Source organism: Anser cygnoides, chromosome 9 (assembly GCF_040182565.1).
Source record: "Anser cygnoides isolate HZ-2024a breed goose chromosome 9, Taihu_goose_T2T_genome, whole genome shotgun sequence".
In the NCBI taxonomy this organism is placed as follows: Eukaryota; Metazoa; Chordata; class Aves; order Anseriformes; family Anatidae; genus Anser; species Anser cygnoides.
In genome coordinates this window covers 7,812,600-7,831,157 of record NC_089881.1, presented here as the reverse complement: position 1 = coordinate 7,831,157, position 18,558 = coordinate 7,812,600, and the positions used below count along the sequence as shown (strand labels likewise).

The window sequence follows — 18,558 nt, the reverse complement described above, 5'->3', positions numbered from 1 at the left end:
TAAAAGAGCTTTGCTATCAAAACATGGAAATATTTATTTTTAACATGTTAGTTAAAAACATGATAGCCTTCTGTAATGATCTAAAAAAATAAACAGACTTTCAAAACTAAACCAACTTTCTTGATAGATGTAATACCTACAAGTATAAAAGCACAAAGATACTGTTGCACAAATATAAATTAAATATAGAATTAAATATAGATAAAATTATTGTTTTTCTCATCCTGTTCCTTTTCCAATATTCTTTACAACAGTGAGGCAAAAAAATAGCTTTTAGAAAAAGCCTATTTTTCAGAAAACTATTTCTTGTAAATTATAAAGCTTTATTCTTTTCTTTTTCTTCTTCTGTCTCTCTCTCTCTGTCTTTTTTTTTTTTCCTCCTAAAGAAAAAACACACCAGGATAACTGCGAGCATATTTCCAAAATAAAATAAAAAAGGTGATTTTCCAGGTTTCAATATGTAACAGCTTTCTAAATTATCCAATACGCTGTCTTGATTCTGTACAAATGTTCCCTTCCTTCAAAGAGACAAAAAAGCATGTACTGCCAGATCTGATTGTATGTAGAGAGTGGATCTGATCCCCTTGTCACTAAGGTTACTAATCAAATTTCCATCCAATATGCTCATGCAGGATTTCCTGATCAAACACTTAAATCTGCCCCCTCTGCACCCCCATTAGCTAACATGTTTTATATGTAGCGGGGTCATCAAAAGTGTAATTCCCTTAAAGAAACCTAATCCTGCCCTCTTGTCAACCAGCAGATAGCTAATAATGCTTTCTATCCTTACATTTTTTGAACATCAATAGCATACCAAAAATTAAGATCTTATTTTAATCTCACAACAGATGGTCAAAACAAAGGTATCCCATATGTATGTTACATGTATTTAAAAACAGTCAGGTGAAGAAATATGGAAGTTTCATATGAGATTAGCTTTTTTTTTTTCTTTTTTTCTTTCTTTTTTTTTTTTTTTTTTCCCCCAGGAAGATATTAAGTAGATTTTATTTCCTTTTGGGCTGATGTAAGTAACCTGCAGAATCTCACGCAGTAAGGTTATCTGGACCACAGCACATTTTCCCTGTTGCAACAGCGGGACGTTTGGAGAGGACCGCTGACTGGTACCCCAAGCACAGTCCTTTGGGAACACTGCTGAAGTGACACAGACCTGTTTCACTGGTCGCTCACGACACATGCGTTCATGCTGGCACACATTTCTATTTTTTACACGGATTTCTATAACTTCTCTGCTCTGAAAACTAACTTGATGTTTTATCACTGCTTTTCTCTTGCTTCATATGAAAAAACGTAAGCCAATAATTCTGGCCAAAGAAGAAAACTATCAAATCTATATCAATGCAAACAAAATTCAGTACTGTTACCTAATTAAGGAGGATTTCATTCTCAACACCTCCATTCTTTATTTTTATTATTATTTTTTTTTTTTAAATCAACCTTGAAGACATGGTTCAGGTTTTCTTTCTTTTTTTTTTTTTTTTTTAATGATTTGCTCTATTAACAGGTTGAATAAGAATTGTCACTGAAGAAATTAAATTCACTAAACTTCCATGATGATTCTTTTGGAGATCTATGTGTGTGTGTATGTGTAGGGATTTTCTTCTTTTTTTTTTTCTTTTTTCTTTTTTCTTTTTTTTTTCCTTTTTCTTCTGAGCAATGGTCACAATCAGAGTAGCAGAAGTGGGTCAGGAAATTTAACCTGACTGGTCGAACCCTGGGCTGAATCTGTAAGGTCTACAAGGCCCACGTTTGTCAGAACTCAGTGGATTATATGCATCTGAATGGCAAAACAGATTTAAAATACTGTCTATTTCAACTTAACATTTGCCCTAGACACTGCCAAATTTCAATTAATATGAACTCTATTGACTCAGTTTTAGCAGTCAGCAAGTTTGGTAACTACAAGAAATTCTTAATTGCATATGCTGTAGTTCAATTTTTTTTCCTTGGATGCATGGTCATTTAACATTTTTTTTTTTTTTAATATATAAAGAGAACAAGTGCAATGTAATCCTCGTGTCTTCAGTTTGGGTTTGCAGTATTTTATGAAATCGATATATAATGTTGACAGATCTAAATAATACTTCATATGGAATTCTGTGGGACCTTTAAAAATATTTTAAGTGTAACCGAATCATTTCAACTACTGTAAACGGTAAGAAAACATATTTTAAGAATATAAATAACATTTTGGGAAATGTTTGTTGAGTTTCAGGATTATATTGATTTTAAAATGACTTACTGAATAGATTTAAGGAGAAAAAGCATAAAAGGATGATTTAATTTACTTCATTTTTCTCTGTACAATAGCTTTAATAGGAAACAAGTGGGTGGTTTATGCTTTAACTAGAATAAAATTTAATGTAATAATGTATGGAAGCAAATTCAACTACAAAACTAGTTGCAGACAATCTGGGAATGACACATGAGCTTTTTTAAATAAAACACTGCAAAAAATTTTTTCTTTTGTGAGTGATTTTTTTCAGGCTTTTCTCTGATATTGTAAAACATACACATTTTAAAACACAGAATTGACAATCAAACACATTCTAGGTGGCATTTAAAGGCATAGCTCAATTAATTGTTGAGATTTTTGTTCAAAAAAATTAAGAAAGAATTCATGAAAATTGAATCCCTGAAAAATGTATCAGAAGAGAATTTGGACACTAAGTTCTTATTTGTTTGTGTACAAAAATCTATTTTTGTTTACTTGTAAACTTAGAATGTGCAGTTAGCATCCTAGCCTGAAGTCCTCATTTTGATATGAATTAAGTTATGATTTTATATCCAGTATGTTCTTGAGCTTATTTTTTATAGCCAGCATATTGAATATACTTAGAAGTTTACCAAATTGACTCAGACATTGAAAAGGAAAGAACAGAGTAACTTTCCAAACAGTAATATGAGTCCTAATGAGAGATTTCAAATGAAAACAGTGATGAGTTATGCAAACGCAGCTGATATTGCATCATAGTCTCAAATCTTCTCTAAATTAACTCTATGTCAGGGGGCTATACTGAAAGAATAGGTTTCTATGAACGTGTGTCAGATTAAAAAAAAATTGGAATAATATCAATTTACTGCAAGATCCAAGAGATCATTACATTTTATTCCAATGAGCAAAGTTTTTAAGTTCCTTTTTTGGTTATTTTGGGGGAGACTGTTTTATTTTAAAGCTATAGCTCCATTATATATATATATATATTACTTTAAATAATTACTTTCCAATTTTTTGAAGCACAAAACATTTCTTGATTTCAGTGCCACCATGAGTTAAATAAATAGATCTTTCCCAAGTAACAGATAATTTGAGTTCTCACAGACTGTGCAGTCCTTGAATATGAACTGTGTTAAAAGAAAGTCTGAACTTATTCAACTTTGCACATAGGGAGATAGAAGGATCCCTGGTAAACACAGTAAGCTGCAAAGTGTGCCTGTAGCATAAAAAAAATACATCAGAGACAAACATCACAGACCTTTTTTACATTTGACATAATGAAATGCCACTGTTATAGGTGTTCACTGTTGTGAAATATGCAAAGGAAAGTCCTCAGCCTTAGTAGAAATTTTGGAATAAGAATAAACAGTAGAAGGCACCACTGGCCTGAAGAACCTCCACAATACTTCTGTTGCCAACACAACAGGCTATAAAAATCAGCCAAACCTTAGCGAGAATTCAGTTATAACTCAGTTATAGGATACAGCCCCAAATGATGCAGAACAAAATTCTTACCAAAGGTTTACAGTTGCCCGTTGCGATGTGCTATACATGGTTATAGTATTGTGATGGCTGAATTAAGTACCAGGAACACAGATAGGATGTAACATATGTACAAAGAGAGTCTCAATTTAATATTAGAAATTGTGGATGTATATATGTATGTTTGGCTTTCATTTATATGTTTACACAGATAAGCTTCATGAGAGAATAATTAATTTGCTTATACATGCAGCCATTTATAGTTCTGATGTAATAACAAAGACTTCTTGATGCAATGTATAATAGACATGTGAATAATGATTCTTTTAAATGACCTTCCTGATAGCTAGCTATATGGTTATGCCCCACTAAGCTGATAACATCAAAGGGAGAAAATGCAGGATTCAGATGTCTATGTAGACTTCACAACCATTTTTCTTATTAGAGCTACTTATCTCTGCATTTATCTATTAGTTTTGATGTAAACGTCACACGGACAGCTTCCTCTTCAATGCTTCTGTATATTAGCTTCACTTTAGGGACATGCAACTGAATTCTGTACTAAGTGACTGCTGAAGTTAGGCGAGAAGTTGTTAGTAACAGAAACTGAAAGGCTAACGCTGAAGCTCAGTCTTTCCAGCTCCAAAGTCTTCCTGTCAGAGACCATCCTTCCTGTTCTACCTCTGTTTACCTCTCCGTTACATGCAGAAGGCCTCTCCCCTCCTTGAGCAGGGTTTGTACTGAGCAGCCCCCGGGAACAAAACCACATTCCCTCTCAGCACTGTGCTATAGCCCTGGCAAGACCTCTACCGCTCCAGAGGCAGAGGGTTAGATAGCAGGCAGGCAGGAACATTCAGCACCACCAATCAGTTGTAGAAAGATTTCTAAGAGAGCCATATCATCTTCTAAGCCTTTTCTCAGCTGTCTACCTTGAGTTTTTTTTAAAGATAAACTCTGTGAAACCCTGAGAGTTTCATGCACCTCTTATTTATAGAGGATGAACCTCAGTTCCTCCTTTTAAAGACAGAAAAACAAACATTAATTCAGAAGGGCAGTCTGGTAAAATGAAATTCAATCCAACTGTTAGTCTGACTGAAAAATCAATTCTGAATCTTCTACTACAGCCTAAAGTTAAATCACTGTTACAGCCTCTGTCACTGCCTGTGGCATTGCTGTGCATATTCATTCCTTATTGGAGCTTTCCACATCCAAACATGCATGCCTATAACAGAAAAAAATGTCTCCGGGCAGAGAATGTAGCACAGAAAGGACAGGAACCATGGAAACTTTTACCAGTTGTCTTTTAAATAGAAGACAGTGACTATGAAAGAAAGGCAGACGCTTAACTAGCATTTGTGCCTTTCAACATTTCTTGCTCTCTTCCCTCATGCACCTAACGTCTATTTTGCATTTCAAGTAAAGATTTTCCTGTGATTATTTAGATTCTGGTTGTTGGTAGCACATCTATTCCCTATAGTTGTTGAAGAGATACTGAAATTGTACATATTCAGATAATTCGTGTGGGTATTTTGGTTTGTTTAATCTCGGGAGGGAGTGCATGGACATCAGGACAAAGGGGAGTAGAAAACTAACTTCCAGAATACTCCCAAAGAATAATCTGACCTTGTACAAGTATCCCCGAACGCAAGGTACTCAGACAGCATTGCACAGAGAAGCCGAGCGGAAGCCTAGAGTCTGTGACTTGCCCAAGGTCACCAAGCCATCAGTGACAGAAATGGGAACAGGCCAAGGTCTCTCACTTCCCACAAACATGCATTTATTTTAATACAAACTGTGACACTGACATCCCATGACAAGTCCCTCAGCCACTACGTAGTGTAAGTACGCTTCAAACTAGCCACAGGTGTATCATGTCAGAGAAGAAAAGATCAGGTGCTGTAATCAGTCTTAAAAGTTAAAAAGCAAAGCGGTCACTTGCAGCTTTGTTCCTTAATGTACAGCAAGGATAGTTTAGGAGCTATCTTCCTGACTAAAAATCAATGAAAACACAATTTCCTTCATCTGAGTGATTAGCCATAGCAGTGTTGCCAAGTATTTTATTCTTTAAATTCCCAGGTTTAGGAGTCAGGGTCCTACCTGAGAATTTCAGTTTTCATTTTTTGAAGGAAGCCTTTAATCTGCACAGTGGTGGAAAAAAAAAAAAAAGGCTTCAAATGCAACCACTAAAAAGTAAAAGGCAAAATGTTAAGATTTCTTGAGAAAGTTGTGAAGAACTCCGTGGCGCAGTTCTGTATCTCCTATTCCAGCCCCAAAGGTAAATATTTTTGTTTGTTGATGATGTTTTAAGAACTGAAGGCTTTACACCAAGTATTTGTACATGTTTGGTTTAGACAGGGATATTTTGATTTTGAAGAGGGAGGCTTCGGTACTCTTTGTTAATTGTTTAAAAAGAGATACACAGCAGAGTCGGTAGAGAAGAAAAAGTACAAAGATTCTCTAAAGAAAAACTAATTTCTTTTCTACAAATTTTGTCCACTGCAAATGAGAGAACTTACAATATATCTTTATTTTCTTGCTTGGCTATATCTCGATCAGAAAGAACTGCCTGAATAATATGTTTTGCAGAAAACGTACAGAAAAAGCCCCACAAAATTTAAGAGGTCTCCTATTTTATTTCTAATGAAACAGTTTTTGTTTGTGTTTGTAAAGAAACAAATTCAATATATACATAGAGACATTTTCCTCAAAATTACAAAAGAGCAAAAATTAACAAAAGAACAAATACAGAAGATAGAAATAGAAACCTAATCTTGGAATCTCTAATCAAAGAATAACTTAATTTTTACATAGTGACACTTTGGCTTCAGGGAAATAATCATTTATGTTTTGTCAATTACTGCATTTTCCCCAGGTTTGTTTTTTTTTTTAAAGGTTGAAATTAAATTAGTCAAATTAAACATCATGTTACTCCATAAGCAACAAGGTAGAAATCAGTCTAGCTTCAGTTACAAAACACACAACCAAATCTACTTGTTCTGCTTCGTGTCACAAATATGGCCACAGGGTACTTCTAACGGGCCACGCGTTAAAAAGAAATACAATAGCAGAAATATTGTAAAATGCTAGTCTGAAAAAATAATATTAATATTCCCTCTGAATGGGTATTTTGTCAAAGTAAAACATGCAAATTTGGGCCTTTGGTGCTATCCTGCATTATGCAAACATTCAGAGGAAACTCTGAAAACTCTGGTCCAAAGTATTTGAAGAAAACTAAAATTACAAATAAAAGGAGGAAAAAAAAAAAGAGAGAGTGCAGGTATTGAGCTTTTTGTTTGTTTTTGTAAAGCTATATCCCCGCTTTACTGCAATGTTAATGTCTAGATTGCAACAACAGTGGCAAGACTTAATTACCATTAGCACCTTTAGCAAACATTTCACTGGGAACTGCTGAATGCTGAGCTCACTTGAAAATTTTACTTTTTTTATAAATTACCAGAAGCACTAAACTGCTTCTGACTGACTCAATTTAAAGCGTTTATGCAGACTGTTGCATGTATGTTACATGTAACATGAAAAAAACGCGTGGAAGAATGCTTTTTGCCAAACATAGTAGCTTCTTGCCAAAATCTCTTACCCAGCAGTGGCAGAATGAAAATGAATAAACAACGTATTGGAGAAGATGATTAATGTATGTGCTGCAGCTTCGCTTCCAATTCAAATGGACTGAGCTCTGACAGATTGAGAGTTGAAGTTCAGTTCTGTATTAAAAAATAATTTTAATTTTTTAACTTAACTGACAGAATCCTTCGTCTGAGTAAAAATAGCTGGCTTGAGTCTTGGCAGTAGCCATTTATTTTATAAGACATGAAGATTCTTCTTCCAGTCCCTTTGTCAAGCAATGAGGCTTCTTCCAGAAAAGCTCTTACTGCCTTCTCCCATAGAAATTTGGCAGAATTCTCTCAAAGAGGAAATGTCATCAATATACATATAAATTCACAATTTTTGGCATAAAGTTTCCTCCTTGTTAAAGGCAAGAAGCACCACAAGGAATCTGCCAGAGGGATCTTTGCTACTAAGGTATCATGATCAGGCTACTAGAACAGCGGAGTGAATACAGATTGTTCCAGAAAGCTGATGTGCAATAAACTGTAGTCAAATTGTAAATGAATAGAGATATCCCATACACACAGTCAAATTTGTTTTTCAATGATTCCATCCATGCCAATGCTGAGCTGAAGAGTTTGATCTTAATTTCAACTTTGTAAATTCCCAGTATTTTACTTTGAGTTGCACAATATTTAATATTTTCAGCTTGTGAAAGTATGCAATTTAACAAGTCCTATACACTTTTGGTTAAAAAAATAAATAAAATTGCTTACACTCATAGCTGTAGGGAAAAAAATCTTAATGGTATGACACCTATGTACTCAAGGAATTCAAAACAGTCAAATAAATACAAAATACTACTTTTTAAACTGCCCCAGTTGTTAAGCCTCTTCCCATTTTTTAAGTACCTAACTGAGGACTTCTAAATGCTGGATCTTTTTAATACTGTTAACAAGTATTTTTTTGCTGGTTTAAGTTAGAGCCCTTGTCTGTTTCAGAGTTTCTCTCATCACTTTTGACTTTCAAATCATATGCATACCACAGGAAAAAGTAATAGATCTCTAAAGATGGAACAAAAGACTGTAAAGGTCCAAAGATGTCAGCATTACCAGCACCAGAAAAGTATGAGTTGCTTGCCGAAAAGAAATAAAATGGAGTCAAACCTTGATTAGAATATTAGCGAAGTGTAAACCTCTTAAGTGCCTGAAGTTTAAATCAATTTTGCTCCCTTCATAGAGTCACAATAATAAGACAAAACCACATTCTGGGACTTGTCCTTCTCAAACCAGATAACCATTGTGCAGCCCTGGCATCCTTCTGCAACATGAGACAGTTCACAGGTGGTACTCAATTAGAAGAGCAGAATACTTGTTCCTTGAATCAGGAGGGCAGTCTCAATATATGCACAAGCTCCTGGGTTTTACCAGGCAAAAGGATAATGTGTGACCTCCTTGCTAAGGTAGCAGTTGTGGTTCAGTAAGGCTATGTAGTATCAAAGCGCCAGAGCTGTAAAAGGCTCTTATGCTGCAAGTGTGTTCCAAGGCCAAGTCCAAGTTAGAAGAGTTGCTGAAGTGCTGTGGAATAAGGGGTGCTACAGACTTCTTTGAAGTGTGTATAGTCTATGAGAATTGTCTGCAGTACTTTCTGTTAAAAAGCATCCAAGAGAGAGAAGAATGTTGCATTCCCTGCAGTGCAGTAACTGTACAAGCTAAGAAAACCAGCACCTGATCAATACACTACCCTGCCTCCAAGAATCATTACTTTATTTCATTACAATCAGACTATAGTCAAACTCTTCCATAACGAAGTCCAGGGGTCTCTCTACTGTCTCCCTGTTTCACAGTCTGGGAGGTCTTTTCAATTTCTTCTGTGAGCTGAGTGCCGAGGAAGGGGTCAGCCATTTGCAAAAATGTTTGGCTCAATCACTGCCCACTGCTTTTTGCTTGCTGAAAAGAAATAAGAAAGGAGGGTAGGGAAATATGAACAGATCAGGAAAGTAAGCAATGGAGAGCAAGAGAAAGATGATCACTGAGCAGTTTTAGCAAGAAAAATTTTCAAGGGAGGGAACAACTGATGAATATGACCCTGAGAAACAACTTCGGTGAGTATGTTTTTTTAACCATACTTGTGGGTCAAGGAGTGAAAAGAAGATGATACAAAGCTGGCTGTTAACAGACTCGTGCTGTTTCCTATAGCGCAGGGACTGCATACCTTTTTCCAGTGGATGGACATGGACAGTCTGACATCAAGAGGTTCTTGTAACTTGAAATTACTCCTGATTAATGTCTTAACAGTAACAATTTTTTTTGATCTGCTGAGCACGCTCGGCTACTTCAGCTGCTCATTGAATTTTCAAATATATTTTTTAAGTAAATTGCATGCCATATTGACTCAGCAGATTTTACTCATGTTCTCATCTTTTTTTAACTCCTCTGTTTCTTTTACACTTTAACTGAAAGCTCCTTGGGACCGGGAACATCTTATGCTCTGTTCATACACTGCTTCACACAGTGGTCCTGATCAATGGACCACAAGTGCTCATGCTATGGTCATAAAATTAATGATCATTAATTTTTATAAATGGGAGATTTTCTATTGACTGCAACAAAACCCCTCTCTCTATCTCTCTTCAGTCTCTCTCTGTGCTTCTGTTTGAAGACCCCACAGATAACTGTCCACACATCCCTCCCCACTGGTATTTTATATTAAACAAGGGAAATGCAGATTTTCAGAATAAGAATATGCAAATGAGAACAGCTTTGCCTCAGTCTTCTCAGATTTCTTGGGCCTGCTTTATTGTGGCAGCCTGCATTTATATCTACACATATATTTTTTTTTCTGGAGAGTGTAAAGCTGTAAAACCTCCTTGCAGAACTATGGTAATAAAAACAAATAATGTGGCAACTGAGATAGCAATTTTGGCAACAATTTCTCCTGCCCTGTTAAGTGCAGAATTAAGCCTTTTGTGCTGCAAGTGGGACAAGATTTCAAACAGGCAGATGGCACAGAACCAAAATTCTTCTTTCCTGCTTGACAAATTGTTTGCTTATGTAGGCACAAGATGTTATGCTAGAAGCTCTTTAATGGTGGTGTTGAACAACCTTCTGCTGTTCATCAAAGGCTGTGCTACACTGCATTCCACTCTGGTAAGAAAGAATTTTAATGTATTATTTAGTAGAACGAATATGAACATTCCAAGTTATTTAAGCTTTGATCCTCAAAAAGGATTTACCTACAAAGAAGCCCATTGTATTTAGGAAGACCTGCGGGTAACAAACAGGTGTACTCAAACATACTGAAGTACACTTACACTTTCAGCTTGCAAAGTCTTTTTTTACTCATTGTGGTTGAATGTATCTAGATTCTCTGGTAGTTTCCTCCCATACTATTTTCAGCTCAGCTTTGTGTATAAGCTAAGAAAGTCCTAGAAACCTCTATAACAAATGACTCTACTGATCTGCTCTCCATCTAGGAGATACTTAAACTCACGCTAGCTCCCACAGACCTAATGAAAGTCATAATTATGCACATTTTACCATATACAATTTTTTAGAGAGGCAATCAATATTTATAACACTGCTAAATTAGTATTCAGATCAGACATGTAGGAATAAGGGAATGTTTTCACAATCTAATATATGAAGTGACCTAATACTTGCACTTCCAGTGATATAACACTCATAGGATTTCATTTAGGAAATTTAACATAAGCATAAAAGGATATTTTTCTCTGAATTTAGGCTTATATACCTAAATGGATTTTATGCAGAATTGCTTCTGTGATTAAAATTAACTACATATACCATAACAGGCTGTTTACATGTTTAGTAAATTGTTGATATATGTTTATCTTGGGGTGCCGATTGATGCTTGCCTGAACATGAGCCGGCAGTGTGCCCAGGTGGCCTAGAAGGCCAGCGACATCCTGGCTTGTATCAGGAATAGCGTAGCCAGCAGGACTAGGGAGGTGATCGTCCCCCTGTACTCTGCTCTGGTGAGGCTGCACCTCGAGTCCTGTGTTCAGTTTTGGGCCCCTCAGTACAAGAAGGACATCGAGGTCCTGGAATGTGTCCAGAGAAGAGCAGTCAGGCATTGGAATGAGTTGACCAGGGAAGTGGTGGCATCACTGTCACTGGGAGTGCTCAGGAGAGGTTGGACTTGGTGCTTAGGGACATGGTTTAGTGTGTGACACTGGTAGTAGGGTGATGGCTGGACCACATGATCTTGGAGGTCTTTCCCAACCATAATGATTCTAGGATTCTATTTTGTAAGGGAATTCTAGACTGCACAGTTACAATGCAGAGGAGACCAGAATGAGAAGTATGCTTATGCCCTTTTTTTTCTCAGTTTAATTAGTGAACAAGAAGTTTAGCTGTACAGAATTTACAGAATTTAGCTTGACAGGTATGCTTAAAAGCCTTTGTAATTATAAAATAATAATAATAAAAAAAATCTGCTAAAAACTTAGATATTATTATGTATTATTGTTGAAAGTAACCTAATGAATGTAGAGTTTGATTAAAAGTACAGGCAACCATTTCAGTAGACACTCGAAGCAAGAAAACTCTCGTTATGTTTAGCATAAGTCAAACTTAAGACGACACTTTAAGTCTTTGAACCACTTGTAGTCGTCTACGTGGACAGGAAGGTTGGCTCCCAACAGTGCTGAGAAATGTAGTTCAGTAAGAACTAACAGTTGATGAGCAGCTAATCGTGTCTGGCTGAATCAAAGTTTATGATTGAAATCTAAGTAGCTTATTTTGAAAACAATCTTTATAAAAGGGCAAACTTTTAAGAGGGCTTTATAAACAACAAAATGTAATCTATCTGATTACAGATTGCCACATGCCTGAGAATTTAAACTTTTGGTGGTTTGTGGTACGGAAGGTATGGGATGCCTATGTAGATGAAAAGAGTTTAAACCTCTCGAAATCCCACATTATCATACCCTGTGGATGAGAGAAGATGACTCCTAATCTTCACCATACCCATGAAGGTGGGGGAGCTGAGGTGTACGCTGGCATTAAGTCAATAAGAAAGGATTACAATAGGATTGTTTTCTCACTTTAAAGGGACATTAGATAATCTCACACCAAATACTGCTGGCAGGAAAAAGCAGATCCAGAAATGCACATGCTTTCTCTTTTCAAGCCAAGATGTAACAGCATATTTCCTGATACAGTCTCTACTCAGCACAAGTGTTAACGTGGGATCCCTTTCAAGAAAGTTGTTTCCGAGTCCAATGAACATGAAAGTGACAATTTACTTCATGCCAGCAGAAGAGTGCATTGTATATTCTCTTAAATGTAGACATTGCATAAATTCTGGAGAACATCATAATGGAATTCTCTGTGCGCTGTTATGAAATGCGAGAATAGCAATAGTGGAGTGTTACATTTTTGTTGTGCAGTGGTTAAGTGAATGCTTATAAAATAAAGCCCTATGGTTACTAGCATTACATGCCTGTATATGAGCTTGCAGTTTTTATAAGGTTTCTTGCCTGAAGTTTGTGATAAACTGTACCTCTGATGCCAGTTTAGGCATAAATATGAACACTTTTATTAAACTGTTTTCATTGTTCCCTCCTATTTTTTATTTTTTTAAAATACTATTATGGACTCATGGCCACATAGTAATGGAAGGTCTTGAAGTTCAGTTATATAATGTTTGTAACACTTCTGCTGTCATCATAACGTTATTATCACAGTTGCATACCTGTGCAGCTTTCATTGCTGGATTAGGGAGTGCTGTGTATCAATACACTGAGATATATTTCTTGATCAGAAATCTAATTTTTTGTCCCATCGTCCTTCTCTTTCTTTTGTCATTTAAAACAAGCAAACAAAAACAAAACCCCATCTTACTCCTCAGAAAGAGAATGCTTGGAAGAAAAACAAGTATAATCAGACATTTTTAGGTCACGATTCCTCTCAAAGTGAGTTAGACATCTGAAACAGATGAACTGCTCCCCTATTTCTCTCCATTGACTGTAAAGGAAACACAGACGAATGCCTCAGACATCCACATGCACACCTTCTACATTCAAACACAGTTTAGATGAATCCCACCTTGTGTAGACACTAACTACCTTTGTTTGGGATGGCTAATTTTGTGGTGACATGTATGTGGAACTTAGCAAGTGCTCTGAGGTCATAGAAAGATTAGGGGAAAGCAACCTGTAGTGTCCATTTACACATTATAGTAGAAAAGTCCTTTGGGATTCTGAAAATCTTCCTGGGTATAGAACATCTGCCCTGGCTTAGGCAGAGGGCATGGGACTTCTAAATTGTGGTGAAGCCTGAGATTAGTTCAAATATCCATCATTTGCTAAGTACTACAGGTACATAAAACTGTTCCCCATCTGTGAAGGACAGTTCTGCTGAAGTTCAACTGTGAAGATACAGTTCTGCTGAAGTTTTTAGGAGTCTTTGTATTAATTGCCATGGGACTTTATAGGGAACACAAGCAAAAACATCCAAGATATTTCAAAATTGTTTTTGTACTTTTTATGTACTAACGTACAAATAAAAAATCCATGAGCACGAGAGCTTTAAGTCATTTGAAAATCCATGCCCTCTGCAGTCCTTCTAATCTTACACCTGATATACCATGTATATCACAGGTTTAAAAATAAGACCCAAAGACCCACAATACAATTTCAAAGAAGGAAAAAAAAATCTAGAAACAAAGGCTCCATACCCCAGAACAGTATTTATGGCCTTTGCTTATCACGGAAGGTACTGCAGATGCAATGATGCAGCCCAAAGCATTTTTGTGTAGCATGTTCCTATGAATGCATTTTAAAAATGCACATTGAAAACAAAACAAACAAACAAACAAAGCTCCTCTGATTCTGTTTCACAATAAAAATAAATTTCCACACAATGGGAAAAAAGTATTCATGACCAATTTTATTGCTAATCGTTAAGTGTCCAGCTATTTGTCTTTACTGCCTTTTGTTTAAGATCTAGTTAACTGCATGTTTTACGGATGAGTGGGTGGATTGGATTCAAACAACAATTTTTTCTAAATGTCTTGTCACAGGACACTGGTGATCTCTCTTTTTTTTTTTTTGTTTGAAACCTGCATCTATTACTTTCCACTGGAAAGTCTTCACAGAAAGAGGAACTTCCTAATAATTAGAAACGTTTCTGTTATTTACTCCCTATTATTTTATTCTACATGGCAAGAAAAGAAGATTTTTGTTCCCTCAGTAAGCCAATCTGAGTTGTACATTCCAAATCATGAAGCAATTATGGCTAAGTTAAGAGGAAGTTAATAGCAATGTTATATTTGGTGCGTCTCCAAGCATGCTTTCACAGTTTTGATAGCTGACAGAGAGATGGTCATTTTATGCAAGAGAAAATCCACTTACCACTTAAGTTACTTTGCCAGATTTTTCACACTGTCTCCAGTAATAACCAAATTTATAAGCCAATCCTATTACTAAACAATAAGTCTTGTCTTAAATATAAATATTTATCACCTCCATCCTCCAGCAGAAAGCACATTACTATTGTACTGGTGCATATTAGACAATGTCTCAGAATATTTGACCATAAGTCTCATGGCAACTCTCAAGCAAAGCAGCAGGGAAGGCAATCTGCACTTGCCTGCTCCTTGTAGCCCTGCAGCCTATATGCCACCCAACCAAACACCGGGACAGCTCAGGACCTGATGCTTCCAGGAGAATCTTTCCTCCAAGCCAGTTTATCAAATGCACCAATTTCAGTAAAATAAGGTGGATATTGCATTAGATACATAGTGGGATCAAGAAGCTTTGTTAGTTATGTGGTTCTAATACCTGAAAGAGTTGTATGGCAACAGTCCAAGCACTGGTTCCAGAAAAATTTTTATTAGGATGAAATCTCTTACTGGAATGAATCATTACAGATGGTTGCCTTTGCTGCCTCTACTGATCCTCTTTCCCATGCACTCACTGACCTCTCTGACTTTCTGAACAAATCTAATAGTGGAGCTATCCAAAGATATCCTTGGAAACTTGCAATCTAGCGACACGAGGGATATGTTTCCAAATACTGCAAGACAGTTATCCCCAAGGATTGTTCCTATGGCAGGCCTGGCAAGTATGAAAGCTGCAATAATCTTATTTAATGCTCAAAAAATGTCCAAGAAGTGAAGGAAATGGTGCCAAAAAATATGGCCTAAAATATTAGAGGATGACAGAGCTAATCATAAGTTTTTAATCTGGTTAAAAACAAACAAACAAACAAAACCAGCTGAGAAGTAGCTCAGTGAAGTAGCTGAGGAGGGGAAAAATGAAAAAAAGGGGGGAAAATTGAAAAACATGCCTGAAAGAATTGTCAGTGTCCACCTCTATACAGACTCTTGGTAACAGATGTAAGTGTGACACACAAGATCTGGGAATCGCGCTCTCTCTCATTTTCTACATACTCTAACTTTAGAAGAATTTAATTTTAACAGCTGATATGTATACACTCAATACAAGCCTATTTTGCTTTTCTAAGTTTCTAAACTTGCTTTAAACACAAGATTTGCATAATCAGTTCATGGGGAGGTGAATGGTACCTGAGGCACGTCGCAGCTATGCCACTTCTCATGATGCCAGAGGGAATAAATGGCCAACTATTCAAACCCACCAGCTATCCAAGTTATCACTTAAAATGCAGAAGAAATAACTTGGATTATAATTTAAACTTATTTATTATGGAAAATTTTTTTCTTCAAAGTTACCATCAGTGCAGTGCATGACTTCTAAAAACAACAGCACAGAAAATGCCAAATAAGCTTGCAACAAAAAATGTGCAAGTTTGACAATGTGCACTGAAAAGTGACACAGTCTATGATGTCTAATCTGATTTTTTCAGGCAACTTCAAAAAACAACCTTGCACTGACACACAGCATTTGTCTCTGAGTTTCTGTCCCATGGAATATCACACTGGAGCCAGGATTATTAAATAATTCCTAAAACATATCAAAAAGGATTTATTTTTTTGAGTAAGCATATTTCTATAACTTGCTAGAACAGGAAGAGGATTAATCACTTTAGGAATCAAAATAAAGCTGAAGCTTTCCTAGCTTTGCTTTTCTAAGAAAATTGACCTGTGTTGGTTGGATGCTGTCTAGGATCTGTTGGACTTGCCCAATTGGCACTTATCCATCCCAGGTATATATCTGAACAGATATATCTCATTTTTTGTCCCCAAATTACCTCTGTTCAGAGCTGGTGTCCTCTCACTGTAATGAGGAAGTTATTAACAATAAGATAATTTTGCACAACTGTGAATACTGAAAGTACTATTTCCACTCAGTGGCAAGGAATGACTCTGAAAGCAATGACATTCAAAATTCTTCTACCACAAAAAGCATCCCAAACAACCATTTCAGTGACAAGCTGACAAAAAAGTCTGCATTTGGATACAGTACTCCCCTTGAATATAGTTTGAATTGTTTAGTTGCAGTTCACAGACCTTACAGGTTATCTAGCACTGAAGACACTCAAGACACAAAAACCTTAGTTTTAAATATATTGCAATGACGTTTTAAATGATTATTCTTTGCAGTTTACTGTCAGTGACAATCTGCAATACTATAAATCTGCTCTAATCACCAGTGCATATTCAAACCTAAAGGTTCCTAGACCCATTCACAAACCATGGTCAAGGAAAGCATCATGTAATGGATGGGTACATTTTACTTGAAGATACTTACACTCAAAAACTACAAGCAAAATTGCTTCTTGTCAAAATATTTTCTTTGACTTTAGTCATTGACATATTGTGCACTAGTTTTCTTATTTTGACATCAGAACATCTTTCTAAGTCTCCTTTAGGCAAATCTATACAAAGTTCAGGCTTAGTTTTCAGAGATCTGTACCCCTAATTTACAGTATTCATCTCAAACTTTCAATAATCCCAGACTTCACTTCCTTGCGATAGCTATGATAGACATTATCAGCTGCACATTGCTAGTCAGAAAGCCTTAGTATTAACAATATTTCTTTCTAAGTCTTATTTATATGAGCACTGAACTTCTGCTTTTATCAAATTAATTTTTTTTTTAATTTTTTTTTTTTTGCTATCGATCACATAGTAATGTAAACCTATGTTCCATGGGACAGGTCAAATATCTGGAGAAACTTCCCTTCAATACCTCAGCTTCTTGGTCAAGTTGGCACTAAAATCAATATTTCATTTTCTGAATGGTTCTCGGTTTTGATGTGTAGGTAAGTACTACTCCCTGAAAATGAAGCCTTTAGGCAAAAGGAGATCAAACATCAAGGCATAAATGGATAAAAATCAGTATTTGTTTCAGGTAACATCAGCCCATGTTATCTTTGCAGAAAGGAATTCTCTATATCACAATATCATTGTCTTTCACAGAGAGGTGCTGCAGAACTCTTGGAGAAGTTCAAAGGCAGCTTTACAACAGCTTGCAACAGCTTCTTCCATTTAGCTCTTCCCTAGAGCCCCTTATGTGTTTAACTAAATTGCTTTGTATTTCTCTATCAGAAAATCCTAGACTGCTTTAAGACTCGGGAGGGAAAGTGTGCACCTATGATTTCTCAGATGACTTCCCAAAACATTGGTGGTTTAAGGTAAAATTAAAAATATAAAAGAGCCACTCTTAATCTATTCTGCTCACAAAACATATGAGGATGAGCATTGGCCATAGGCAGAACAATGCAGTGTTTGAAGTATTGCACTTAAGAAAATTAGTCCATACATACTTGAAAATTTGAGAAGATGTTCTCCAAGATTCATCTCAGTGTGTCAGAGAAGTGTTTTTCACTTTCTAATCAAAGCTCCCAGGACCTTCCATTTCTTACATGAAAGAATACCTCTGGCAAACACTTAACTTTAAGGACCTGACTTACTTATTTCTAAGTTCAAAACTAAAACAGCTTTTTTTCCATGTGACTGTGTTCTTGGAAGCTGGTCCATGCTTAAGCAGGTACTTAGACTAAATCAGAGCTCTGGGTTTTGCCTTCATCGAGCTTTTCATAAATAACAAAAATAGAGGAGAAATTTAATGAAAAAGGGAAAGAAAAGATCACCATGATGTCCCTAGTATGGGAAAACATGATGTTTGAAGAATATTTAGAATGATCTGTATTTTTAGTAATTTGACATACACAGTTTGCTCTAGTAAGCTAGCACTTAAATGGGAAAGCTTTGCTTCCTCTAAAAAGCAGAAAACTGAAACTTCCTTGAAAAAGTTTATGAAAAATGGAAAGTGTTTTGACTTTGTTTCACAGGAAAAGAATTCATTGCATGAAGCTGTCAGTCAC

General features: G+C 36.1%; 2 long non-coding RNA genes across 2 annotated transcripts in view; one reads left to right on the top strand and one right to left on the bottom strand.

The window, feature by feature from the left end:
• Positions 1-18,558, bottom strand: part of LOC136791460 (uncharacterized) — a 159,973-nt gene that overhangs the window by 101,412 nt on the left and 40,003 nt on the right. The gene's annotated exons all lie outside the window — the stretch shown is intronic.
• LOC106040343 (uncharacterized) lies at positions 4,972-12,861 on the top strand. Its single transcript, XR_001209854.3, has 3 exons — positions 4,972-5,993; positions 10,340-10,431; positions 12,123-12,861. It is a non-coding gene; the product is annotated as an uncharacterized lncRNA (long non-coding RNA).